This window comes from Podarcis cretensis (genome assembly GCF_951804945.1).
Source record: "Podarcis cretensis genome assembly, chromosome: 14".
Lineage (NCBI taxonomy): Eukaryota > Metazoa > Chordata > Lepidosauria > Squamata > Lacertidae > Podarcis > Podarcis cretensis.
This window is the reverse complement of record NC_137183.1, coordinates 38,553,914-38,580,493: the sequence shown is the minus strand read 5'-3', so window position 1 is coordinate 38,580,493 and position 26,580 is coordinate 38,553,914. Positions and strand designations below refer to the sequence as shown.

The following is a 26,580-nucleotide window of genomic DNA, read 5'->3' as shown; positions in this document are numbered from 1 at the left end:
CCCATATTCCCACTCCAGGAATTTTTATATGTGCATTATATTTAAGTTACTACCTTGGTACCGCTTCACTTCCAAAGTTATACAACACGTAAATCCATCACACAACGAAAACAGCTGTAAGGACTGATAACCCTTTTTATTACAAAAAAAGAAGAAGCTAAGGAATCCAAAGTCACAAAACTCACAATAAAATCACACTAATTGAACACATTCCTCTGATGAAAGAACACATTAAAAATCCTACAGATGACATACCAGGGTCTATCATTAGGCTGCTCTATAAATCATGAATTGGCTACAAAAAGGCTATGTGTCAGGAAGGTGACACACAGCAACTAGCCCATGAAGTTATGCATTCATCTGTGCCATTATTACATGTAAGCTTAAGTCATCTATATGTAAAAAATGCACAAAGCAAGCCACTGTCATATACTTATACATGGACATCGTTCTGCACATAACACTACAGCTCTGGAGTTGCAATGTGCTTATGCAATGAAAACTGGAAGGATTAGGATGCATGAACATAATTCTTAGAGTAGACTATAAGTCCCAAGGGTGGGCTTATGTACTTATAAAGGAGTTTTGAGAAGTGCACATGCAACAAGCAAATTCTGAAGGACCTCTCTACTGCCTGTACTCAAAAAATATAGTCCTTTTTAGGCAAGAGGGGTATCTACAGCACATACACCTCTAGCTAAATCACTTAGCAATCTGCATGACAGTGATATTGAAAGACAAATTGCTGAGGGTGCTGCTGACTGCATTCATCACCAGCCCAGTGGAACCTTGCTTACCATGGCTTGTAGATGTAAATCAGGAGTAGCCATTGTGGTGCTCTCCAGATGTTATTGGACTGCAACTCCAAACAGCTTCAGTCAACATGGCTAATAGTCAGGAATGAGGGAGTTGTAGCCCAACATCATCTGGAGTGCATCACATTGGTTACTCCTGACATAGATGGATGCAGGCAATAATATCAAGTTGCTGAAACACAGCCATATGGATCAGAAGCCTTTTGGGTGGGTGAATTGAAGTTCTTCAGGATTTGTACAGGAAATTAGTTAACTGAATGCAAAGATGCTATCCCTCCTTTAAATCAACCTATCAAGAAACAAACACAATGTAAATTTATCTAAGTTAGAACCCTGTCACACAACTGGATGGCCAGGAGTGGCATCATGCATGCACATATCTAAGTAGTAAGACAAACTGCACATAAATCACAATATTCTGTCCCTCATCCCTAAGCTAACGTGCTCAGAGCTTTGGTGGGTTGGAAGTGGGGTGGGAAAGAGAATCAACCAATCAACATCCTGGGGAATGAGACCCCTTGCCAGCTGGCTGTGCCATCAGTTAGGAAAGAGTGCCAAAAATATGGCTAGAATGGGTGTCACTTCAGCTTTCCTCCCTAGGTCCCCCACCGGTACTGCTGCTTTCTCACTCACCTGCTAAATACTTGGGGCTTGTTCTTTTTCTGATGCCTCCTGCTCAGGATGATGAATTCACTTCAGGAAATATTTTGAAACACCTTCTCTCCAAGATGCACACATGCACACGTTCCATCATAGACAATAACCTAAACTGAACTACTGCTGGCCAAAATTCCCATTCAGGGGCTGCCAGTTTTCCCTAATAGCCTATTCTGGCTACATTTCAACCCCACCCACCAAAACAAGACCTTCCTCTTCATTTGCCACCCTTATTTTCCTCTCCCATCACCTTAATTCTCTTCTCTCTCTCTCTCTCTCTCTCTCTCTCTCTCTCTCTCTCTCCTTTCTCCGCTTGTCGGTTCCCCCCCAATCTTGTTTCTATAGAAACGAGATTAGCAGAGGGGGGAATAAAACAGCCCCATGTGATTCAGATTCCAACACTAAAGAATCTCTCTCTCTCTCTCTCGCTTTCACACACACACACACACACACACACACACACACACTGGTGTTTTACATAACAAGTCATTGTACAGGGATTTTAAAAAAGAGGGTGGTGATGGTGAGAGAAAGAGGCAGCAGGGAGTTGTAGAGTCAACAGCAACCCATACTTCATCATTTCAGGATGGGTCGGTAAGGTAAAAGCAGCTACATCTTAACTTCTCAAACAATTTCAATATCCTTCAAATGAAGCTACAATCCAGTTTTGCTTAAATTATCAACTAAATCAATCCCATTCCCTGATGTGATGTACTGGGAGTGTAAACTGTCTCACTCATTTGCAGGTCCTGCACACCAGTGCCCTAGTCTCAGCTTCTATATTTTGTTGTGCAACTGTGAGAAACAATCAGGGGAGGGGACATGTGTTGGGAGGGAGACACAGAGAGGGCAACATGGGCCAACTAAAGAGACTTGGTGGACCATATGTGGACCAGATTACTGGGTAACATGGCTATAACCCATTATCACTAGAGATAACTTGAAGCTATTCAGTTTCTTAACATTTCCCTAGCTATGAAGACTAGTTACTAATCATTGACCCATTTTACAAGTAGGAAAAGTTGGTAGAAAACTGAGGTAATAAACTACATACGATTTTAAGTGTCTTTCCACCCACCCATTTATGTGTGGGTTACATTCTGCCCCCCCTCCCCCGCTCATAAGCAAAAATCATGTAAGGGAGGAACACTTTCTAAACACCTTTTAAACACCCTCTCTGCTGCTCTCTTTCTCCCACTCTCTCTCCAATCCAGACCAAAAATACTGTATCTAAAAATATTCATAACTAGAATTGAAGTTCATGGGCTGGCTGGAGCATGCGCGGAAAAGTGGCTGCTGCTGCTGCTGCTGTGCTACCACATGCATCAGCTGTTAGGCGGAGAGGCTGAGCAGCCTAAACAAAGCCCTGCTCTACCTCCGGTCTCTTTGGGATTACCTCCACCCACTCTTTGGGCTCCTGGGAGGTTCTCCTTATGAGTCACGAGGACTCTCCAACTATCTCCTGTAATTTCCTCTTTTGAATATATCTATTTATTTCCCGGCACCGTGTATATACGTGGCCATACGAGAGTCAATCATGTGTAAGTGGGGTGTCTGTATTATATACCCTCCAAGTGTACTGATTTTCCAGGAACAAGTCCTGGAATTACAAAAGCCATCCTGGCTTCTGATCCCATTGCCTCTCCATGGCTGCCACTGCCGGTAGGAAATGCTCTGCCTGGGGGTGTGGGTGGGGTATTTCCAGGTTTTTGAAAGTCTAGGTACAAGTGTTGACTGTGATCACCTCTATTTATATGCTTGTTGACACTCAAAGAACTCTTAGTGAGATGGCCCTTGTAGAAGCCATGTTGGTTCTGCTTCAGTGAGACATGGTGTATCTAGAAACATTACCTGTTTATTCGAACTGGATGCATTGACCTTGTCTATATGAGGACAATTGAAATCACCCATTACTACCACACTTCTTTCTTTGGATGTGGATGCCACCTTGATTTCATTGTTCATATCAACATCACTCATTTTCAATCTCAATATCACCGTGGGCATTTTGGTCAGGGAGGGGTGATAGTAAGTCCCCAGTACTAAATTACTCAGCAGACACAAGCCACAGTAATTCTGCCCCATTTGGGATTTCTAACTTGTTGAGCTCTATTTCCTCTTTGATGTATGGAGCCATAACACTTCCCTTATAACCTTCTCTGTCCTTCCTATAGAGCACGTATCCAGAGAGAACTGTCTACCACTGGTTTTCTCCATTCCCTCAAGCTTCCGTTCCACCCACTATATCTATGCTTTCCTCTAAGATCAAGCACTCTAGCTCACTTACTTTGGCTCAGAGGTTTTATGTATAGAAACACCCATACTTGTTAACTCTTTCCAAAAGTATTTGGCACATGTGTTTTACCCTACAGTGCTTTGGCCTCTTTGAATCTCTATTGCTAGACTCCATGGGTCGGTCCCCCTCCCCCAGATGCTTGCAGGCTCACTGTGGATAGGCCCGCAAGCCATGTGCTTTTATTTCTACTGTGCACCTGTGGCACTAGTGCATAATTACATCAAACAAATCTGATCCTTACAATTTATGTTGAGCTGAGACTGCACTTCCCCGCCTTCAGATCTGCTTGCACATGTCTCTATTCATTGCATTGTAATGCTTGCCATATAGCATGACAAATTGAGATTAAACTGTATCTACACCAATGCATTCACTATGCTATTAACCTGTAAATCAGTGGTTTTAGGAATCTATAACACAGAATCAGAGAGTTGGAAGGGGACTTGGAAGCTATCTAATTCTCATAATGCAATGCAGGACCCAACTACAGCATTAGTATGTTTACTCCTCACTCCCATATGGATGCTCATTAGACACAGTTATGTTATGTGCATAGGACTTGATAGACAGTGACTTGTCTAAGTAATAACACTTAGAGAATTTACAGCTGAGATTATATTTGATCACTCCCAGATGACAATTTGAACCAATATACTACCTTCACTTTAAATACTTGCCATCTGAAAGAAACTCTGATGAAACTGTGACTGAGAGCGATGGAGAAGTCACCGTGCATTACCAAATACTGAGCATACTAAAGTTTTCTGCCAACATGCATAGCCAATGTGATGGGCCCATCCTGAAAGCTCCTTAGAGAAGTAGGAAGCAGCAAAAACAGTAAGTGTAAAATAGTAGTAGCATCAGCTTCTTCTGCAGATCCTCCACCAGAAACATAAATTTCATTTTCACAAAAAGAATGGCAGAAATTGGTCTAGTGCAGAGAATACTGAGGATAAATGTACAAGATGCTGGATCAATCAGGTTTTGAGCCAAAATTTGTGTTGGCTTATCTGTGTGTAGCAGGGAGGATTGTTCTGCATATAGGGTGCACTTGAAAGAGTGCCTTTTGAAAGAGAACGTTGTTTAAGCTTCATGGTTCTATTTCAATTTTAGCAAATTTCAGCACCAACCCTAATTTGAGATGGGCTAAATATGTACAGGTAAAGGACCCCTGGATGGTTAAGTCCAGTCAAAGGCAACTATGGGGTGTGGCACTTATCTCGCTTTTCAGGGAGGGAGCCTGTGTTTGTCCACAGGCAGCTTTCCAAGTTATGTGGCCAGCATGACTAAATCGCTTCTGAACTACTTCTGGCAAAACAGAACAGTGTGACAAAAGCCAAAGTGCATAGAAACGCATTTACCTTCCCGCCGCAGTGGTACCTATTTATCCACTTGCACTAGTATGCTTTTGAACTGATAAATTGGCTGGAGCTTGAACAGAGCAACGGGAGCTCACCCTGTCACACGGATTCAAACTGCTGACCTTCTGATTGGCAAGCCAAAGAGGCTCAGTGGTTTAGACCACAGCGCCACCAGTGTCCCTGGATTAGAGATGGGAAATATATTTGAAGATATATGGAAAATTCACTGTGGACAATGTGAATCAAAACTTCATAATGTATAACTAGAATACACTGCAATGCAGACACCCCTTCAGCATTCCAGAAACAGCAGAGTTAGATGTTGCAAGAATACACACAGGTACTGCACCTGGTGTAGCCAGGTAATTTTAAACTGTGAACTTACTGGACTTATGGGCATGTGTTTCTCTTCTCCACCATCCCAATACTATGTTTTACAACTGCTTCTATATTCCTCATGCAAAGAGGACAAAATGCTTGCTAATCCCAATTTTAAAAGGAACAAATAGGGCTGCAATATATCCAGATTTTCCCAGATATTATCCGGATTTCAAAGGTGGAATTGATATCCAAGGGGAATTTCCAAAAGGCGGCCCTTTGTCCTGGATCTTAGGCAAGTCAAATGAAAAATCACTTTGGGGGGCATTTTTGGGGTGTCCTGGTTTTTACTTTTTCACATTTTAAATTCCCTTAAACTCATTTAAAATCACTTTGAATGGGCTCTGCACTGATGGTAAACACATTTACTGTATTTTGAAATAAGCACCATTTTTACATAGAAAATGTTTTGTTTTTTTTAAAGAGGAAATAATAAAATGAGCTGGGCATTTTTGCCCCTGCACATATTTTCTACCACTCTCTAAGCTAGTCATTTGAGGAGCTGTGGACTTCAGTCCCAAGGTCCAGCCCTATCTATCTGCAAAATTACTCTTTTAACAGAGAGTTACAATTAACAGCCCTGTGGATATGGTCTATTTTTAAAGGCAGGCACAGAATCCTAGAGCAGAGCCAAGGGGGGTAGGTTGCTGTGGGTTACCTTCATGGGGAACCTAACAAAGGTATTGGAGCAGTTCTTGAGACTTACTGGCAAGCTGGTTTTAACCAAGGGGGAAATTCGACTTTGATATGTGAAAATATGATGTCTTCTACTAAATCAGGCTCTTGTTAATTGTGTCTGCTCTGACATAATGGCAGCTTTAGAAGGACCTAGGCAGAGAGGTCTTTCTCATGTCTCATCTTTTGGTTCCTTAAGCACTGAGAAGTGAAACTTGTGACCTTAAACATGCAAAGCAAGTGTTCCAATAGTTAAATGCAAAAAAGGATAGGAAATTGGCTTCCAAAGCAAGCTACACTTAAAAAACAAAAAACAGTTCAACCTGAAGCCAGCCCCAAAGTTCTAGCTAGTTTTGTAGTGCAAAAATAACCATCATAATTTCTGATGGTTTTGGAACAAAATTTTGCAAACAAAAATATATGAGAGGTTTTTTTAATCAATATATGTAATATTTCATATAGTTGTAGGAAACAATGGCAGATTGTCATTCTGACACCAGAAAAAGGCAACCCAAACATCATGTTGCAGTTAAATTGGCTTTTAAAATGGGAACAGCCTTGGAAAACAAACAAGACAGAAATTTGTGATGTGAATATGAGTATTCCTGTTCATTTTTTAAATTTTATCTGAGATCAGAGGAGTTGTACCCACTGCTGTCTAGAACACTCTGGAATGTTTAAAGGTTTGCACATTTCAGAGAAATAGAGGAATGTCGTGGGACTGACTGTAAGCTACTATTGTGTTGTTGCCAGCTCCGTTTTCTCATTGTTGAGGAAATATGTTTGTATCTACCCATTTAACAGAAAGCTAACCAAACAGCTCTATGAAGATAACCTTTTACAAAGGTTTCTCTCGCTGATAATTGGAAACTAGCAGTGAACATCAAGATATAGCCCATGGTGCCAGGTTGAAAAATATAACACCTTTAACAACACTGAATGCTAAAAAAAAGTAGGAAAGAAGTAGAATACTAGCATTTCCTGAATTACAGGTGGCTCCCCACTTACACGGGGTTACGTTCTGGCACCCCACACACATAAGTGAAAATCGTGTAAGCGGGGAGCACTTTCTTAACACTTTCTGCCACTCTCCCTCCAGTCCAGACCAAAATACTGTATCTAAAAATATCCACATCTAAAACTGAAGCTCTGGGGCGGGCTGGAGGCTGGAAGATGTATGGAAAAGCAGCTGCTGCTTCTGTGCTACAGCATGCACCAGCTGTTAGGCGGGGAGGTTGAGCAGCCTAAACAAAGCCCCCTGCGCCTCCAGTCTCTTCTCCGCCCTCACCAAAGTTCTCTTTGGGCTCCTGAGAGGGTCTCTTCAAGAGCTATGAAGATTCTCCAGCTCTCTTCCTCAATTTCCTGGTATGAACTAAATTATTTAATTATTTCCTGGTGCTGCATGTATATGTGACTGCACATGAGTCAATTGCACACATGTGGGAGCTGTATTGCTGGACCACTGTTTACTACCTAGACTCTGCCAGAAGGTACCTGAGCACCAGACTTTTTGCCATCTTTTTGCTGCCCTATTTGTCCATATTGCTAAGGTTATTTCTCTTGTGACTACCCACCTTATTTCTGCCTGCAGGAGAACACAGAGAAGCGCCTCAGGTGGGTAAACAAAGCAAGTAAAATAGTTGAAAGCTGACATGTGTTGTAATCAGCTTTTTAGCTTATTGCTCATTTTTATTGTTTCTGAATGCCTTAAAAATTGTTTTTATTGGGTGGCATGCATATCTGTGGTATGACAAGGTCAAAGCACATAAAGCATTTAAAAACCATATTGTTAGGAAAGCACTGTTTAATGTCTGGATAAGATATAAAGACCTACTTGAAAATAAAACCCCAAGGTGGTTGTCACCGATGGAAGCAAAGGCTCAGAAAAAGCTCAATATGGAGGCCAAATGGCTGAAATACTGGGAAATCTTGGAACAAGAGGGAGATAAACTGAAATTGCAGAGCTTTGAAAAACTAAAAGACAAAGTGCAAGATTGGCTTCACTATTATCAAATAATGGAGGCATACAAATTGGACAAGAAAATTGGCTTCCAGGTGGAAAAATCAAAATTGGAAACAGAACTGTTAGATCCCAAAACTAAGATTCTGTCAAGAATGTATAACTTGCTGTTGAAATGGAACACTCAGGACGAAATGGTGAAATCTGCTATGATAGAATGGGCACAAGATGTGGGACACAACATTATGCTGGCTGACTGGGAACAGTTATGGACCACAGGTATGAAGTTTACGGCATGTAATGCCTTAAGAGAGAATATTATGAAAATGATATACAGGTGGTACATGACACCAGTCAAGCTCACAAAAATATATCATTTGCCCGATAATAAATGCTGGAAATGTAAAGAGACTGAAGGTACATTCTTTCACCTTTGGTGGATGTGCCCAAGGATTAAGGCTTTCTGGGAGATGATTTATAATGAAATGAAAAAGGTATTTAGATATACCTTCCTGAAGAAACCAGAGGCCTTTCTCCTGGGCATGGTTGGCCAATTGGTGTTAAAGAAGGATAGAACTTTTTTAATGTATGCACAACAGCAGCAAGAATACTCATCACGAAGTACTGGAAGACACAAGATTTACCCACCCGGGAAGAATGGCAGATGAAGGTGACGGAATACATGGAACTGGCGGAAATGACTGGCAGAATCCGAGACCTGGGAGAAGAGTTTGTAGAAGAAGATTGGAAGAAATTTAAAGACTATTTACAGAAATATTGTAAAATTAAGGAATGTTAGAAGGATGCTGGAATGAAGTTATGTGGCTTTAGCAGTAATGTTATAAAGAAGTATTTAAAGATGGATTGTTAACAGGTGAGAATGTAAAGTTATAATATATTAAGATAAACTATTAGGATAAAAGCAAAAATGGAAAGGATTTGCTGAAATAATTAATTGAACTAGAATACAAAAAAGGGAGGTGCGAGGAGGTCAGGGAAACAAGTAAATGAAAGTTAAGATATGGAAAGGTTGATTTGTTTTTAATTGTTTTTTATCTTTTTGTGTTTTGTATTTTTCTCTTCTTTTTCTTTTTTTATTATTGTAACTTTTTTGAAATCTTAATAAATATTATTTTTAAAAAAATTGTTTTTAACAGCTGTCAGGGACTCAGCGGGAGCGCAGGGAGGAGAGGAGATGGAAAGCGAGGGGGAGCAATCCGAGGGCAGCGTAGGAGAATATGACAGCAGCCCGATAGATTCCATGAGCCTCTCCAGCGAATCGGAAGATTCACAGAAGGGGGCGCCGATGGGCAGGGCAAGGGGCGACCCAAGGGGGACACCCCAGAAGCAAGGGGCCAGCGGGGACTCCCAGAGCACCAGTTGCAAATCAGGACCAGCTTCCCCACCAGAGCGTAGTGGGGGGGAGGAGTCCCAGGTGTCAGAGCCCACATATGCACCACCAGCGAGAGAAGATGAGTCAGGGTGGACCACGCCTCCATCGGAGAGCGAGTTAACGGTTAAGAGGAAAGTTGCAGGCTGGGCGCGCGCGCCAAGTTCAAAGGTACAGGCGAGCGGCACAGAAGGTAGCCCGGATAGGGAACCAGGTCCTAAAGCCCGCCGGAAGGAGGGGCAAGAATCGTCAGGGTCAGCGTCAGAGGAGTCCAGGAAGGATGAGACCCTAGCGGGCAGGAGGGCCCAGAGGAGAAAGGAATTTAGGAAGAGGTGGAGCAAAGCGAGAGTCTTAAACTGGTGTGGAGGGGGAGGAGACTCAGACAGGACTTCGCCGGTCTAAGCTCGGGACGTAGAGCTGCACGCTGCGGCTTTGAAATGGAGACTGAATCTCAATAAAGACTTTTGTACATAACTACAGCCTAGCGTTGGTCCTCTGTGAGCTGGGACCTGGAGGCAGCTCTGACAACAGCTTTTACCAATAGTTTCATTGTTTTATTCTTTTTGTAAACTGCTTTGAGGTGGTTATTGCTTTAACACTCAAACAACTTTTACAATGTATTAAACACACAAATTGTATATACATATGGGAAGAGGAATTTCCCTACATGCAGACTGAAGCAGTATAATTAATTCTACCAGCTCAAGACTGCACCACCACAGAATCATTGCGTTGCATGAGTAGATCTAACCTAGGAGACACAGCTTGGAACATTAAGACTAAGGTAGGAAAAGACTTTGGCTCTGTACTTCGGTCCAGGATTTTGTACAATGCTTGAGAAACACAATTATGAAACTTATTCTTGCTTTGAAACATAAATCACTGTTGTCGTAAACATAAATTACAGTTGTTGTTGTGGTGGTGGTGGTGGTGGTGAAGAAGACGAAGACGAAGACGAAGAAGAAGAAGAAGAAGAAGAAGAAGAAGATTTATATACCCCACCCTTCCTCCCAAAGGAGCCCAGGACAGCAGACACTAAAATGATTATCAACCATATTATCAACCAATAATCTCAAGAGTTGCTAGGAAATAGCAACTCTGTGTCTTTCCACCAAAACGTCTTGGTAAATGAGAATGATTTTACATTTCTCCTGAAAATCAGTACTGAGGGAGGCAGACACATCTCGCTAGAGAGGGCAGTCCACAAACAGGGAACTGCCACTAAAAAGACCATGTGACAGATCAACCCTAACCAGGCAGCCCCAACGGCAGTGTCATCAACAAGGCCTCACCTATTGATCATAGGGGTCCAAGATGGTTGACACTGGATGAAATGCAGGATGATGTGGGTTACAGGATGCAACAACTTGGCTGAAAGAAGAGTGGCATGCACTAGGAAATATAAATTAAATTATAGAAATAAAAATTATGTAGAACTCTCATATATGGAGAGCACAGAGCAGCCAAATAAAGATAAGAGAAGTAGAAAACAGTGCCTGTTGGTGTAAATTTTCCACTTGGTACATTTTCTCAATTAACATGTCTATTCTGTTGAAGAATATATAGTCTGTTGTCAAGACACTGTTTCTCAAGAAACATATAAAGCAATGAGAAAGGATAGTGAGCCTGTTAGCTGCTATATCAAGAAACCTGGAACCAACTGAATAACTGGCAACTCCAAAGAGTCCTAATGATTTAGCTCCATTCCCCATCTCCCCGGAATGCGCAACGTATGCTGCTTCCATTGTGTATGCTAGAGTTCATGCAAATGTGAGCCAGGAACGACTGAGCTGGACATAATGCTCTGAACTTTAGAAAAAGAATAATTGTAGTTCAGACTTTTGGCCTTGTTAGGCATTTTTCTGAAGATCACTGCTCTTACCACCCCCCACCCCCCCGGCAGCACCATTTCCCCCTATAAAGAGCAGCTAGTGAGAGATTGAACAACATGCCACGAAGATTCAATATTCTGCCAGATGATGTGGGTCCCTTCTGAAATCAGTGGCAAAGTTAAAAAAGCAAAGCTAAAGAAGAATTTGCTCATATATTTCATTAATTACTGAATTATGTCTTTTGTAAGTCATTATCTGTCACTCGCATGTTTATAAAGTTGGAATTTGAGTTTCAGAATCAACAATGTACTGAGGAACACGGAATAACTATTATTTTTATTTAAAAAATATTTGTAAGCAGCATTTCTGGGTCATGTCTGGATTACTTTAATTAATTTATACCAAATGACTGAAACACATACAACATCCTATAGAGGCTAGTCAGAGAAGGAATACTTAATTATTCCATTCTGTATAATGGAGATTCTATTGCACAAGCATTTTGTTGCAAAATGGTTATATGTCAGAGTTATTCTTGCAGTTAGACCCAATATTGAGAATACTATACTCAAGGAATTGTAAAAAACAGGCCTTGCTGTTACAATACACATTGTCAAAATCAGAAAAATACTAAGAATTTATCAGCTGATAAGGGAAGACAACAAATATATGAAATAGAGATTATGGATTAAATCCATCTAAGTCGGGGGGGGGGGCTGTGGCCCGCCAGATGTTGCTGGACTACAATTCCCATCATCCCTGACCATTGGCCATGCTAACTAGGGCTGATGGGTGTTGGGGTCTGATGACATCTGGAGGGTGACGGGCTCACCACCACCTACTCAGAGCAGACCCTTGAAATCAACGGACATGACTTCAATGGATCCGCTCTGAGTATGTCTTAGTTTAATTTAACCCTGCATGTTTATATAGTAAATTCTCCCAGGATACATTTGGTTGACCCCTTCACCTATTTTATTGGCTATTTTATTGGCTTTTAAAATTAAAATACATTAAAATACAGTTTTCTTATTTATACACTGCCTTTCTGCCAATGCATTCAAGGCCATTTACAATCTATTTTACCAAAACTAAAAAATATGACAGACATAATAGAACAGTTACCTCAGGCTGATTTATTTTTTTTTAGGGGGTTGGGGTCCTTGGTGTGTGTGTGTGTGTGTGTGTGTGTGTGTGTGTGTGGTGGTGGTGGCATGGACACCCCTGGCTTTTCCTCAGCATACACTGATCTAAATGTTTTTTTTCAGAGCAAATCATCCAGATACAACATATGGTTTCCCCAACATATCCTTCCAACAAAATCTTTAGATCTTCACATGCATTGAAAATGCTAATTCTGCTGATCTGTCCGACAACTTAGAAAAACTTTTTGATCAAATTAGAAGAGACTGGAAGTGCCATATAAAGAAATGCAAGTATTCTAGAACAACCTTAACACTAAAGTGAGCATTCCATTCACATTCACACCACACATTTTAAGCACTATGACACCAATTTAAACTGGCATGGCTTCCCCCAAATAATTCTGGGAGCTCCCAGAATTATTTGGGGGAAGCCATAATTGTTTAAACAATGTCAAAGTCCTTACATATATAGAGTGACTGTGGCCTTAGTTCATAGGAGCCAACTCCTAGGCTGTCCCCCCGCCCCCAAGTTGATGAGTATTGCCATTCAAATGGTGTGCATGTGCCATGTCATGTGGGGTGAAGCTTACTCCCCCCCCCCATAATATTTTATTGAAGTTGGCACCCCTGCTTTAGTTTCTTGTGTCCTGTCTATGCAATACATAAATGCAGTGGGAAAATCTTGGTAAGCAAACATCACAGTGTTGGAGACTAACACTGTGAAACCAGCTAGTCATTAAATCATCTAGTTACTCAGAGCTCATCTCCAGCAAGTTTCCTGTTACAGGCCAGAGCCCACACACAGCTCCAATGATTATCTCTGTCCCCAACTTACAGTGTCACTACCCTTCCTAGTCCTCTGATTTCATCAGCTCTACTGGTTGAGATCCTGGAGTTGTCATGCTGGATGTCTCTGAAATCTAACCTGTGGTAGAACATATGCCTTAAAACATTTCCAATCTTTTTAGGGGAGTTATTCTATTGTTTAGTCTGAGCCCAGTACTTGCACTGGAGCCTGTTCTTGGTTTTGGAGGCCAAGCCTCCAAAGATCCTGTCAGGAATGGAAAACTTTTGTTATTCTGGGCTGCAACTCAGCCAGCATTTTCCAAGTTCAGGAAAGCAGTGATGTGGTTACACAGATTTAGCCACAGAGTCTCAATGGTTTTCCTCTTTGGATGTGCATCAAGATCCTTTAGTGGACCACACTGCCTGATATAATCAGTCACTATCTGGAATTCCAGGCAGGTGCCAGGAAACATGTGCTTGCTTGTGCATAATGTATAAAACAAAAGAATAAGAGAAGAGGCAAGCATACTGAAAAAGCTGGAAATCTGATAATTCAGCACACAATGAAACCTTGAATGGGACGGGGCTGCGTGGAAAGGTAGTGGGACTAATTTGAAGGGCCTCTTACACAAGGACAGATGGGGTGAACTAAGGATTGAGACAGAACAGGGAAGAAAGGTGCTACTTAGCCTGATAAGAAAAGCAAAAGAAACCAATTGAGAATACACCACACATGCAACAGGTTCAGAGCACTGTCAGACTTGTTCCATGCTTTCCCCAATTCTTTATTTCCTGTACAAGCATGATGAGACTCTTTTGAGTTATGATGTCATGGAAAGGTAATGATCATACTGGATGTTACTGTTTTTGCTCATGGGTAGACCTGGGCGATGTATCAATGCATCACCCAGGACCAGCATGAGGTGCAGATCACAATGGTGACTTTATGTGGGGGTATATTGCAGGTGAAACTGAGGTTGCTCCTGAGTCCCTCTGCTACCAGCGCCGCTTTCAACATTGGGTCACCTGTAGCAGAGGGACTCAGGAGGAGCAGCAGTTTCACCTGCTATATACTGCCGGGTAAGGCCACCATTGCTCGGTCCCTCATACCGCAGAGGAAGGAGCAAGCTGTATTGCTGAGCCGAGACAGCTTGTTCTTCCCTCAGAGTCTTTAAACTGCTCCTGCCCTCTAGCTGAGTGAACCCTGATGCCTTGCGCATGAACTGGAGATATGGAACCTTTCCACCCCTAGCTGAGCTGCGCAAAGAAGCTCTAAGGTCCCTCACACTTGCATGCGAGTTGCAGGGACAATGGGGCTCGCTCAGCTGCGGGGCGAGAGCAGTCTAGTAAGACAGCTGTGCAACATGGTTCCCATTGTGGAGGTTCCCTGCCAGGTGCAACCCAGTCAAATGGGTTTTGACAAGCCATACAGAGAAGTATGTCCCATTAAACTATCCAACTCATGGGTTCATACTCACACTTCCTCTCATACCTTTTGTTTTTATAAAACTATATGTAATGTTGTTTTAACAGGCCTTTTCTACAGCTCCCTGCTTGTGGAATGCTTTCCCCAGGGAGGTTTTCTTGGTGTCTTTATTATATAACTTTAGGCACTAGGCAAAAACATTCCTCTTCAACCAGGCCTTTGGCCTCTGCTTGACTAACATCCTATATCCTTTTAGATGTGTTTGTGGGAGGGGGTGGGGGAAGGGTGCTTATTGTTTGGTTTTTATTATGAATTTTGTGTTTTTACCTTGTATTTTTATGTTGTGAACCACTCTGACATCTATGGATGAAGAGTGGTATCCAAATTTAATAATGATGATGATGATAGGTAAAAGGTTTCCCCCCTCTCTCATAACACTAGAACTTGTGAAGCTGAATCTAATGAAGCTGATTGTTGGAAGATTGAGGACAGATAAAAGAAAGTACTTCATGTATAAGTTAAATAATGGAACACACTGTCAAAGGAGGCAGTGATGGCCACAAACTTAAATGGATTTAAAAGAGGATTGGACAAATTCATGGAGAAGGCTGTAAGAGGGTGTATTATATTTTGTGTTGTTGTTATGTTGGTTTTTTGTGCTTTATGTTGCAAACCACCCTGTGATGTTTGGATGAAGGGTGGTATATAAATTTAATAGCATGAATAAGTAAGTAGGTAGTTAGATAAATACCGTATTTTTTGCCCTATAGGACGCACTTTTTCCCCTCCAAAAATGAAGAGGAAATGTGTGTGCATCCTATGGGGCGAATGCAGGCTTTCACTGGAGCCTGGAGAGCGAGAGGCGTCAGTGCGCACTGACCCCTCTCGCTCTCCAGGCTTCAGGAAGCTATCCGCAAGCCTTGGGAGCCCGGCGGGAGTGCCCGCAGGCTCGCAAGGCTTGCGGGCAACAGCCTGCAGCCCGAAGCACGGGGCGCGCTCCAGAGGGCGCCCTGTGCTTCGCACAGATGTCCACAAGCCTTGCGAGCTCGCAGGAACAAATTGTTTCATGTCTTTGATAAAACTGATGGCTAAGATCTTGGGCATTCACTACAGTGTAGTCTAATTAAATCGAGATTCACAATTTAATCAAAGAACAAAAATAAGCAAGACATCCACCTAACCTCTTTCCATACTTAAAAAATATATTTGGTTGTAAACTCCAGTGAGTATGGTCCAGTACCCACAATCCCAGAATAAGACACAGTCACTTTCTGTTGGCCCTTCAATGGAATTCAGTGTTATAATTGGTGTGGCTGATTGGTAGTAGGAATGTGTCAGAGTAAGGAGTTAATGCACTGTCACATAGGTGGACTGTATATACTAAAAAGCATGCCAAATCAGCTACTACACTTGAGATTTCCCTAATTTCTACACTGGTTTTCAGGAAAAGCTGGCAGCAGAAGTAAATTAATTCATGCTGGAATTTACCACTCGCTTACTGCTAAAACGTCTGGTGGATATGCCCTATCATTGTAAGGTTTTGACTTGAAGGACAATATTTTGGTATTAAATTAATAGTGGGAGACCCAGCAGTACTTTATTGCAGTTTACTCTGTAACGCTTGGACAGACAGTGCGGCCAGTTTGGAAGTCAAGTGTAATTACTCCTGCCCTCTTGGGCAAAAAACAGTTGGGTGCCCTTTCTACATGCCAAGGAACATAAGAGAGCAGAAGCTTAATCCTTGCTGCAGTGGACTTGTGATTACAGAAGCAAAATATTGTACTGCTCAAAATGGAGTAGCAGTAGGCTACTGCTGTTTTAAATGATGTGTTCAAATGTACACATTGAGCTATTATAAAAACTGCTATAATACATAGGAATCAGTGAAACATGGAGGCCATTTTCACTCCCTCCTTATGTTTCAACTTCAAATGAGTGCTAAAAAGTTTGCCAGAAATTTCATTCCTCTAAGGATTCGAAATGAGCAAAAATATCTCTGCAATGCAAGCCAGCTCCATGTGTCCTCTCTTGAAGTTCCTTTAGACAATGTGTGTGGGGGTTGGTTTTTTTTTGTTTGTTTTGTTTTTTGTAACTGCAAATTTAAATGATGTTTCTACTATTACAACAGTTTCTGAAGTCCACTGAGAAGGTAACCAAAAGGAAAATGCAGCTTACTGAAATATGTTCTTCTCTCCAGTAAATCTCAGTAGTAAGAGAAATGTTGGGTTTCCAGAACTCTGCCAAATGTGAAAGCCCTATTATGAAAGGCACCAGGCACCCTCAGGATAAGAAGGGAAGGAGGGGAGAGAAATCCTTGACCCCAAAGAACAACTGCCTGTGTGTGGCATTCATTCAGCATCCCATCCTCTCTTCTTCATTATGTCCATAGCTTGAACCTCTGTTTTCTTTCCACGGCTAAGGAATGCCATAGAGGTAGAGAGACTAGAAGGGGATTTGTGATGCAATAAAAACATTCCTGCCTGTAAAGCATGAAACCCCAAAAGTTTATAGGAAACCACTGTCTTCGGATGTCTGCATATCTTCAGGCATCCTGGGAGCTGTAGTTGAAAGAAACCGAGAAAAGCAAGGGGCAGATAATGATAGTTTCTGGATGAGCGCTGTGTGACTATTGGCTCCCACATGAAAGCTCAAAAACTGGGATGCTGAGCATGTTTCTGCAGCCAATTGAGAGGCAAGCTCCCTGGCGTCTAGGTCACAAGAGGCATCTAGAGAAGAGCCTTCATGGAAGAGAGGGAGGGAGTTACAAGCTCCCACTCTTTTTTCTTGATTTTCTGGGAAGTTTTTTCAAGCCTGAAAAAATGTGTGGAGAACCTATTCTACTTAAGGGAAATTTCAGTCTTCTTGTACATAGGATTTAACAGTGCAAAACCACTAATTCACTATACATTTCCAATTATTATTATTACTATTATTAAGTAAATTGCTGTACTTCCCTTTATCTGAGGATTAGAGGATGGTTTACAATATAAAAATGTAAAAATACACAGCATAGAAACAACCCCTTGAATAACGCCCCCCCCCCCAAAAAAAAATTTAAAAGGCCATTGATTGTTTAATTAGCCAATGGCTTGGGAGAAGACAAATGTTTTTGCCTGGCACCTAAATATGTGTAATGAAGGGACCAATTGAGCCTCCCTGGGGAGAGCATTCCACAAATGGGAAGCCACGAAAGAAAGAAAAAAAGCCCATTCTTCTGTTGCCACCCTCTGGGCCTGTCATGGAGGAAGCACACAAAAAAGGGCCTCACATGATGATTGCAGGTTCTGGGCTGATGCATATGAGGAGAGGTGATCCTTGAGTTATTGCAGCCCTGGGCCATTTAAGGCTTTATTAGTCTAAAGCAGTACTTTGAATTGGGCCCAGAAATTAATTAGCAGCCAGTGCATTTGTGCCAGTATTGGTGTTATATTATATAATCTTGCCCCTGTGAACAACCTGGCCACTGAATTCTACACCAATCTTCAGAGGCAGCCCCATATATTTCAGTAACCTAGAGGTTACCAGAGCATATCCCTGTCCAGATAGGGGCATAGCTGGGCCACCAGCTGAAGGCACTCCATGTCACCTGAACCTTAAGCAAAAGCAATGGTTCCAGAAGTACTCCCAAACTATGTACCTGCTCTTTCAGAGGGCGTGTAACCCCATCAAAAGCAGGCCATCTCCCATTGATCTAGTCTAGGGAACCATCCACTAACAGTGCCTCAGTCTTATCTGGATTGAGCTTCAGTTTATTGGCTCTCATCCAGTCTATAACTAAGCAAAAACATTAGTCCAGCATATCCACTGCCTCACCTGCAAATGTAAATGAGAAGCATAGCTGTGTGTCATCAGCATATTGCTGACAAGCTACTCACAAACTCCGGATGAACCCAGTTAGAGGTTTCAGGTAGAGGTTAAACAGCATGGAGGATAAAATCAAACCCTGAGGACCCCACAGTGAAGGCTCCATAGGGCCAAAGAGCACCCCCCAAGTATCACCCTGTGGAAACGGCCAACTAACTCAGACAGCCACTCCAGAAGGTCAGTGGTATTGAAAGCTGCTGGGAGGTTGAGGAAAATTAACAAAGACACATTTCCTCTGTCTCTATCCAGACAGAGGCCATTACACAGGGCAACCCAAGCAGTTTCTGGTCAAAAACAGGGCTTAAATTCCAACTGAAATGGATCTAGAAAAACAGTTTCCTCCAAGAGTGCTTGGATCTGGTCTGTGTCTACCTACTCCAGAATCTTACCCAAGAAGAGATCAGCAACTGGCTGGTAATTACTTAGTTTTATCAAATCCTGGGGAAATTTCTTAAGAAGTGTGTTTACCACTGACTCCTTCAAGTAGGCAGGAGGGACAACCCTCTATCACAATGAGGAATTAATCACCTCCTTGGCGCAGTCAGCTGTCCCCTCCCTGCTAGTTTTTATCAGCCAAGAGGAGCAAGGGTCCAAACACCTTGGCCACATCCTCGAGCCTTACTAACAAACTCATCCAACATAACAGGGCTAGACAGTGCACTGAACACCCCTTGAGATTCCCTTGCTATAACAGTGGAGTCAAGATATCAGTGGATGCAAGTAATTTAATCCTTAAAATGCTTTGCAAACAAGTCACAGTGAACTATCCTCAGTTCTGTCACCTTTTTCGGACCAGACTGTAAAAGGCCCCACATGACCCACAGAAGCTCCACTGGATGACACAATGAGGATGCAATGGAGGCAGCAAAATATGCTGTCTTTGCTGCCTTCACCTTCAACTAGTTAGGCTTGATGCTGAGCTCTCACCAGTGTTTGATTGCTTTCGACTGGAGTTTTCCTCTACACATGTTGAAGCTGTTTCCCAACTTGCTTCCTCATCCTAAGCTCTGGAGTAAACCAAGTAGCCAAACAGACTGTAAGAGGCCGCCATTACTGAATAATGGCAAAGGGTCCACTAAACCCCGACTGTCAGTTGTCACTTGGTGTGCTGGTAGTAGGGCATGGCTAAGTAGGCAATGTGCAGCAATTAGGTTGGTGAATTGCCAGCAGAATCCCACAAAGGCAGATATCATCACTGTCCATTCCAGGTACTATCCATTAACTGTGCACTTACATGGTACTTCCTGAGTTGTATCTGTCTCTGCTTTCCCCAACAGCCACTTGGGGTGGCATCTACTCACTAGTCCCTGCCACATCTTACCGCCTGCCACAGATGGAAGGTGTATTCACACCAGCTATTTTCCCCAACGTACGGTATATCCAGTGTTTGTAACACTGACTCAACTGCTGAAATTTTGCACATGTGGACTGCAAATGCAGTGGAAAATGTTCCATTGCTACACGGTGCACATTTTTTCCATTGCTTAATTTTTCCATGGATTTTTTAATTTTATTTTTAGAAATGTTTTGTTTCCTAAAATTAATTAGTAACATAATGACTGAATAAAACAGGAGCCAAATTGTGCAACTGAAATGGATACTAAACTAGTCTAAAATCAAAGTTGTAATTACCCTCATTCACAAAGCTGACTATGCCTAGGAAGCACATGTACTTAAGTACAACACTTTTGAGGCCTTCTAAATTAGTATGTTAACAGTTTCAGTGCCTTCATCTCTCTCCTCCCCTGCCAACTTTAAAATTGTAAATTAAATCTATACTATTGAGTTATGTCTTAAAATATTTACAAGTATTCTTATAAACATACTTTCCAAGCAAAGTTATAAATTTATTTGGACTTAACATTTAAACTACATTAAGAATTCTATACAGCCTCACCAGATATTTCAGTTCTTTTGACTAGTGAGGAAAACTGAGATATTTATATAGCACTTAAAATTAAGACAGCATTTTTCTTTAGCTTTGTTAACTAAAAAAGGGCAAACTTACTAAAATCAGATTTCAATCAAAAAGGGGAAATGGAAAATTTCTTTCAAAATTTTCTGGGAAACCCATTAAGCCCAGGGGCAAGTAACCTACTGGGGAAGCAACAGGTTGCCTCTTCATACCCTTAAAACAACTTTGAAAAGGAGATCTAATAAAGACATAGGATAAGCACCAAGAACTGCTAGTTCATTAGTTTGAAAATAAGCGAGTCCTAGTAAGTATGGATTGTACACATTCCCTTCTGTCAAAGTGAATCTTACAAAAATGCAATGAAGTCCCATGTGCCTACTCAGAAGCATCCCCCACTGAGTTCAATGGTACTGACTCCCAGGTTAGTGAATAGAATATTAGAGACTGGGAAAGTGGATTTAAAGTATACCCCAGTTTTTGCCGTAGGAGAAGCTGAAGCAAAAAAATGGGGTAGGTAACAACGATTTAGCAAAAGTAAAAAGCAAGGAGAAGAGAAGATCAAAGAAGTCAGAAGAAAAACCATTGAGGAAATCATGCAGAATTTGAACATCAACGTACGGCAGTGACTGGGATAAATAGCCAGCTCAACAGGCTTGTATGAATCACAGACCCTTGGTATTGCAACTGTATGTGACTCAAACCAAACAAAGTGACCTCCCAACCAGCCTCTTTTCATCAAGGGCCTACGGTTCAATTCACATTCTGAAAATGTACTGTGGTTCTGATGGAGCCACACACATGCACAACCACTGGGCAATATTTTTATGCCTGCAAAAGCATAGTGAAGAAACGTGATGACACATATATGACGTATGGCACTGCATGGGTAACTCAAGATTACATGGTATGGTATTTTTGCTCCTGTGGATCTAAGGCCTTTGAGGCTACAGCAAGACTCAAAAATCAAATGTTTACCATTGACAGATAAATGGGGCAGTTTCTGGAAAGAATTTAAGCTATGTAGAAAAACCAACAACATGTGACTATTCAAACTGGCAACATTTTTTGTTGTTGCTTGCAGTCTCCAGACTCACGTTAACAGTACAATACCCATACCACTAAAGAAAATTATACCTCTCCCTGAAAAAATAAAGGCTTCACAAAAACAATACTGAAAGAATGGTAATATTTTACACAATCTTGGACTGGTCTAAGATTAACTTTAGCTCATTGTTGCTGGCTCATATACATTGTATTACGCCAGGATTTGTGTTTTCAAATATAAGAGGCAGCCAGAATCCTAGCTTAATTTTGGTACTCCCCCCCTGCTTGCCCTTGCTTGTGTAACATCTTGCCTGATAAAGAGTTTTGGAGAACTTATCATCATATTACAGATTTTGAATGAACCCCAAGGGTCAGCTGGTCCACTTCCCTGCAATGCAGGATTCTCAACGAAAGCATCCAATCTCTCCTATTCAACTTTTTAAACAATTTTTCATGAGGTATTTCTGGTGGATGGCTTTTGGGAAGGATGTTTTGCAACAATGTATGTACAATTGTTACTTGGCATAGAGGAGTTGCCTTTTTGCCCTTTATCTGTCTAGTTTATCTTTCTAATAGCAACAAAATGCTGTGCTTTTGGGTAAGGAAGTTGCTCATACACATTTTTAAAATATTTATTACCTTTGTGGGAAGTTGTGAAAACAGGAATTCTTACAGTGAATTTTTGTTTGTGGCTCCAGATGGAGGACATTCCTCTAACAGGGATGACGACTCCCCCTGGTGGTGAAAGGCAGGGTCCTACAGTCTTCTGCCTCCTCTACAGGGGGAGGAGCCATCTTCCTCACCACACAAGATTAGCAATGACCCTCCCACAACCCTAAATGAACTCACTCAAACATGCAACCAACATAAAAAGTACACATGAGAATAGGAAGGAAAGGATGCTCTGGGCCAAGAAAAAGCAACTGGCCCAATCAAGATGTACCAAAACAAAAAGTGCAACACACACACCCCAACCCATATACCCAGCAGAGGAAGGAGAAGTGGGTGGAATGTACTCTATCCAGATACACAAACAAGAATTCACAGTAAGAATACTCTCCTTTCCAGACAGATACAGATGTATCAGAGCAATACCTTGAAAATCTGGGTGGGCTTCCAGGGAAGAGAAAGTGTCCACCTTGTAATGCCAGACAAAGCTGTGGCCAGAAACCCAGGTGATCACCCTACAAGATCTCAAGCACTGGAAACCTCCCCGGCAAGTCGCCAAAGCAGCCATTCCCCACAAATAGTGGGGTAGGAAAGCAGAAAATAATGCCAATATATTTCACATCTGACAAACCAATGCCCCCTTGTGTTTCAGATAAGGTTGCCATACCTTGAAGAGCAAAAAAAGAAGACAGCCTGAGCTGCTGCCAACCGGAACCAGGGAAAGAGGTGTGCGGGGGCTGCTGCCCCTGCACGCCTCTTTCCCAGCTTGGGCTGGCAGCAGCCATGGCATGCAGAGCAGCCCAAGCCTGATCCACCTGAGCCACTAAAAAAAAAACACCCAGACCAAAAAACCCAGACATTTCCTTTAAAATATAAAAATTCATCCGGATGGACATGTTGGCACCCCAAAAGAGGACATGTCCAGATTTCCCCGGACATATGGCTACCCTAGTTTCAGATAGTACATGGGTAGACAAGTCTAAGAAGCCCAGGACACAAATTTTCACAGCCCCCTAGTGGCTATGGTGGCTCATTTACCAGAAGTAATGTATTTTGTGTGAACTCTGGAAGCATATACTCTATTTTGACAAAATTAAGCATCCTGGTGTATATTGTGCTCCCACCTAGATCGTTTATGGGTGGGACAAGCCAAAAAAACCCATTCTACCCTGCCACAGCCAGAAGCTGCTTCACAGAAATTTGCCCAGCTGGCCATAGTACAAGAAAAAACACTCCCACCCTCTAGTCAGTCATAATATCCCAGAAGGAATTAGAGAAGAGAGAAAAAAGTAAAAAAAAAAAAGTGGTGAGATAAATATAAAATGCAATCACTCAAACCAAACCAGGAACATACCCATAACAACAGTAAAAAGAGAAATGGGAGGAGATGAGGAAGGAAAAAAGACAGAGAATTTTAAAAACACTGCCAAAGAAGTAGAAAGCCCCCATGAGAGCTTATCAGGCCCAAACCTTTACTGAGCACAGATAGGGTGAAACTGGTGAGGGAGATGGCTCCACCCCTTGAAGAGGAAGCAGTAGACTGCATAGAACCCTGCTTGTCACCACCAGGGGGAGGTGTCACCCCTATCAGAAATGTCCTCCATCTGAATCCAGCAAAATATTTTTCCATGAATATCATAGGGACCTCCCTTACAGTGAACATCTTTATACATCAGCAATAGGTATCTCCTCCATGCTCAAGACTTTAGTGAACATAATCCATTAAAATGTTGTTGTGTTACCCCTCCCCCTACTTCTTTACACTCACAAGTTTTTCCCTGATGCACCATTCTTAACATGGGGATTCTCAGCTTAGCCCTTGAATCAGCAAACAGAAAAGAACAGAGTGAGGCTTTGTAGCCAGTTTAGCTAGCTAACTAATTAAAGGTAGCAAGTCCACTTGCATGCACACATTACTGCACATGTATATAGGTTAAGAACTCTTTAAGCATTATGGCAGCTGAGATTATTACTGCCTTGAGCAAAGGTTTTTCCAGCAGCATTAATGGAAGAAAAATAATGAGATATTGGTTCAATAGCACTTTGATGCCTGCTTTTTAATGCATTGTATCTGAATGACAGGCATTTTCTGGATAAAGGGGCTGTGCTATACACATCTGCATCACTATTTTTAATATATACCATTTTGATTCTTTACCATCTTTATCTTGTCACTACTCTTGCTCTGTATTCTTGTCACTACTCTGTATATCTCTGTATACTCTTGCCTTTGTGTACCTAATGCTATTTGAAAGTCTACAGATTGCCTTAGCAACATGACTTGGCCTGACAAAGCTGTGGCCAGAAACCCAGGTGATCACCCTACAAGATCTCAAGCACTGGAAACCTCCCTGGCCTGGGAAAAGTCACTATGACAAGAGTTTCCATTTTTATTTGGTATGTAAAACCTTAACAATGAAGAATAATTGCACGGCTGAAGTGTTGTCTGTGGACTTTTAGGAAGGGGCATTATTAAGATAATGTCGCCGGATTGGGCCTCAATAAAATCTCCTATGCTGAAGCAGGATCATCTTTACCTAAATCTAAGTCTTCTTAACACACAGGATTTTTAAACGTGTCATATACACATAATAGGTGGAGTTCAATATTGTGCAGTGTGGATGTTCCATCTGCATAAACATTTCAGCTTGCTAGACAGAACAATCTCCCCTCTCCTTCCCCTTGCACTGTTTGCAGAGTGCACTGGAGCAGAGAGTAAGGAAGCCCCATTGCAGGGCTTCCACTGACAAGGCCTTTCAGGTGAATCTTGACCTCAGTGAAATGGATGTTTCTTAATAAATGAGTTTAACAACATCTGTATTAGATGGACACATGCCCAAAAGACAAGATTGGTCACAACACCTTACCATGTGTATATCAAAATAAAATAAATGTTGGTCAATATATAATATCTTAAGTAAACCTTAGATTATGCTGTATCCTACTGTGTGAAATAAAAAAAAGGGCTGCTCTGCTGCAGAAGTACTACTTGCTACTTAGAACTCTAATTTCTGAAAGACTTTCGGTTTTTAACAGCCTTGCAACTAAATACTCTCAGCATTTTACAGAAAGCAAGTCAAAGTGTTTAAAGGTATACATATGAAAATGTAGTCAAACTAGATATGACATGGAGAGCTAAGTGTCTTTTCCCTGGTGTTTTTGTGTGGTGTGTTAAATGAAAAGGAGCAATTAAAGGCTGCATTTGAGGAGCAGCAGTGTGTGAGAGAGCTTAACACTTTCACCTTCTTCCATTTGTTTGCTGAAATTGCTTTCTGCAATGTCACTTTTCTCCCTGAGAGTGAAAAGATATGGGCTCCCTATAGGTGAGCAAGCAACTGTTGGTGTAATATTATTTATTTCTCTTTTAGCAGACAAATAGCAGAAGCAGAAGATCAAACATCACACCCACTGATCTATCACTCAGCAAAAATTCCACTTCCATCAGGGGAAAGACAGTGAACATGTTGCATCTACTGTGGCCCTAAGGAACTTGTTTTGCGAGGTCAAGTCTAAAGTAAAATCAACTCCAAAAAATAGCTGACAATTGGTAGAGAAAAGAAGACTGGCAAATGTAATTTTTAAAAAAGGACAGAAGGGAAGCAAAGATTAAAGAGTATAAATTTCATACAAAAACTATTAAATTGCAAAATTGCTTAGTGATAGTTAAATCTCCTGTGGAGCACCTCTGAGCACCCTCCAGACACTCTTAGCCTCTCTCAGCAGGAGACTGGAAGGTTGGAACCTGTCAAGACGGATACTCTAAATTAGGAATCAAAACATTCCATCTTGCTCAGCAGAATTATAAATTCAAAGTGAGTCCTTGTCTAAGACAGCCAGTGGTCTAAGCAAGACGACGACAACAACTCCTCAAGAGTCCAAAATATACTTGAAACTTGTTTTCAGGTACTTTACACATTGCTTTAAAATTTTCATCTGACCACTCTGCAGACCAGCTGTTTTATTGTGAAACCAAAAAACAGCTGATACTGACTGTCAGACATTAATTATTTCAGATGCGAATAGTGGGCTGGTTAGGGAAGGTTGAAGAAAAATGCCTGTTTATCTTTTAAAGGGCTTTGTGCTGTTTGTTTCCGTCATTCACTCTGATTATCATATATTTTTTATCCATGCATCTTTATTACATATTTGTAGAGTTCTAACTGTCCAAGGTGGCATTTTAATGATATAGAACAATGGAAAATTCACACAATAAAAATCTAACCATTCTTTTCTAACACAGACCTACATTTCTTGAAATTTCCTATCAAGGTTGCTAGGAAGAGCAAGGAAGATATCAAAATCAGTTTACAGCTTTTCTTTTGCTTGCTATGGCCACCCTATAAAAGTTTGTGTCACCACTTGATGTG

At 41.6% G+C, this 26,580-nt stretch overlaps 1 protein-coding gene across 12 annotated transcripts in view; it reads right to left on the bottom strand.

The window, feature by feature from the left end:
- LOC307202410 (ankyrin repeat and fibronectin type-III domain-containing protein 1-like) overlaps positions 1 to 26,580 on the bottom strand; it is a 363,651-nt gene that overhangs the window by 90,342 nt on the left and 246,729 nt on the right. The window contains exon 1 of one of the 12 annotated variants that reach the window (XM_079952311.1): positions 1,449 to 1,774. The exons of 10 other annotated variants lie outside the window; for them this stretch is intronic. The gene's annotated coding sequence lies outside the window, so the exon portion shown is untranslated. Of the gene's footprint in view, positions 1 to 1,448; positions 1,775 to 26,580 lie in introns of those variants that run through there. One more of the 12 variants, XM_079952310.1, reaches the window with a different exon arrangement.